The 2,635-nt window shown below is 47.7% G+C and overlaps 1 pseudogene; it reads left to right on the top strand.

Moving 5' to 3' along the window:
• The first annotated feature begins 271 nt into the window (after positions 1-271).
• LOC149223879 (aldehyde oxidase GLOX pseudogene) lies at positions 272-2,406 on the top strand (annotated as a pseudogene).
• Positions 2,407-2,635: the final 229 nt, after the last annotated feature.

Here is a 2,635-nt window from a genome sequence, read left to right as displayed (position 1 = left end):
TTCAATTACAAAAAACCTATCTCAACTTTTATTAAATCATACTAAATTTCCACCATCATTTCCAGTCGAGCTTAACACCACAAAATTATACTCTGAAATAAGAGGAAAAAAGCGTTGGTATTAAATCAGTGCACAACGAAGTTATGATATCTCAGAGATCGGTGGTGAAAGGAATTGCTGTCGTGATATCTGTCGCACGTGATATACATTACTCTCCTCACCTTAAATTCCTTCGATGGTCCCTTCCTCCAAACAAAGGAAGGGAGTAGATAGCTGGGATTCTCATACACAAGCGCACAGTGCTAGCTACTATATAGCCTTTGTTCAGTGTTTTATACGACACTTTGGCTAATACGAGAAGAGTAGCCTCAGTTCAGAGCTTTAAACGACCCTTTGGCTAATATGAGAAGAGTAGCCTCAGTTCAGAGCTTTAAACGACCCTTTGGCTAATATGAGAAGACCCGACTAGAATGCATAGCATGGTATTAGATCAGATCATCACCTGTAATCGATTTTTGAAGTTCTTGATTTGGCTGTTTCATGAGATATATTGAATTGAACTGAGATCATGACCTGAAGATTTTGCACAAACGATGGCAAGAAGTTGGGATCGGCTGCTTGGATCAGTAAGGACACAGGGAGGGCTCATGTGGGCTCTAATGTATTTCGCTTCATGCTTCTTCTTGATTAATTCCAGGCCCGCGGCAGCAGAGAGTCGACCCGGCGGCAAATGGGAGCTTCTGGTGGCAAACTCGGGTGTCTCGGCGATGCACATGGCGCTGCTGCCCAACAACAAGATCATCATCTTCGACCGCTCGGACTACGGCCCTTCCAATATGAGTTTACCGCAGGGAAAATGCCGGATTGACCCGAACGATCTTGCTCTCCCGGTGGATTGCTGGGCGCACTCCATTGAGTATGACATCGACAAGAAGCAGGTGCGCCCGCTCACAATTCAGACGGACACATGGTGTTCGTCGGGGGCACTGGCGCCGGACGGCCGGCTAGTGCAGACCGGTGGCTACAATGACGGAGACCGGGTCGTCAGAATATTCAATCCGTGCGAGGGATGCGACTGGATCGAGAACCCGGCTGGCCTGGCCAGGAGGAGATGGTATGCGACGAATCAGATTCTACCAGACGGGCGAATTATCGTCGTCGGTGGGCGGCGGCAGTTCAGCTATGAGTTCGTCCCCAAGGCGCCGGGCCAAAGCGGGTCAGTCATCTTCACATTTCCGTTCCTACAGGAGACGAGGGACAGTGCAGAGAACAATCTGTATCCTTTCGTCCACCTCGCACCGGACGGGAACCTGTTCATCTTCGCCAACACCAGATCGATTCTCTTCGACTACCTCAACGACCGAATCGTCCGGTCATACCCGGACATGCCCGGTGGACCGCGGAACTACCCGAGCTCCGGGTCCTCCGTCCTACTCCCCCTGGATGCCCTAGCTGGAGACGCCGAAGTCATGATCTGCGGTGGGGCGGGTAATGACTCCGCCTTTTCCGAAGCCAACCGGGGCCTGTTTCTGCCCGCCTCCGAAACCTGTGGGCGACTGAGAATCACCGACCAGGACCCGCGTTGGGCAATGGAAAACATGCCGATGCGCAGAGTCATGGGGGATATGCTGCTTCTTCCTACAGGAGACGTGCTGATTATCAACGGGGCTTCGAACGGCACCGCGGGGTGGTTCCTGGCCCGTGACCCCATTCTGAATCCTCTCCTTTACGACCCCGATTCTCATTCGTTTCAGATTCTGAGACCCTCTGGCATCCCCAGAATGTACCATTCAGCTTGTCATGTGATGCCCGACGGCCGGGTCCTCGTGGGTGGGAGCAATCCCAACATATTCTACAATTTTACAGGTGTGCTGTACCCCACCAACCTCACCCTGGAGGCCTTCTCTCCGCCTTATTTGAATTCTCAGATGAACCGCCCTTTCATTTCGTCGTTCGGGTTTGGTAACCTCATGGGATATGGTACTAACTTTACGTTCAGGTTCTTCTTGAAAAGCTCCTTGGACGGGGTTTCGGTCACAATTCTGGCACCATCGTTTACCACGCACAGTTATTCCATGAACCAGAGGTTGCTCAAGTTGGGTATTATCGACTTGGTGTATCTTCCTGAATCTTCTGCCGGAGCCTTGTGGTCTGCCAGTTGTTATCAGATCTCGGTTACTGCTCCGCTGTCTAAGGCCCTGGCTCCTCCCGGTTACTATCTTCTGTTCGTTGTAAATGCCGGCATTCCCAGTCCTGGCAAATGGGTACGACTGCAATCATCATCCAGGGATTATTAATTTCTCCCTTTGTAGATAGTGTTGGAGCGACATTTGCTCATTTCTTCATTGAATTTAGAAATGTCTATTGGAAACCACGCATGTAGAGCGCTTAATGAAGTGAGACTGTTACAAGTCAAAGAAAGTCGCAGAGAGAAATCATGATACAAGTGAAAAATTCCAAACATAGAGTAGATTGTTTTTTTGATGAAACTTCAAATAAAAGATAAAACGAATTTTTGAAATTGTAAATATAATTAAAGATTATAGAATTTAATATATATTTAGATTTTTTAAAAGTTTGTATTTATATATATATTTAAAATTATAACTTAAATAACAAAAAAAATACATTTTTA

Source organism: Pinus tabuliformis, chromosome Q, assembly GCF_031772625.1.
Source record: "Pinus tabuliformis cultivar Carrire ecotype Pingquan chromosome Q, CPIR1, whole genome shotgun sequence".
Classification (NCBI taxonomy): Eukaryota; Viridiplantae; Streptophyta; class Pinopsida; order Pinales; family Pinaceae; genus Pinus; species Pinus tabuliformis.
The sequence above is the reverse complement of the archived record's forward strand: the minus strand, read 5'-3'. Positions and strand labels throughout refer to the sequence as shown.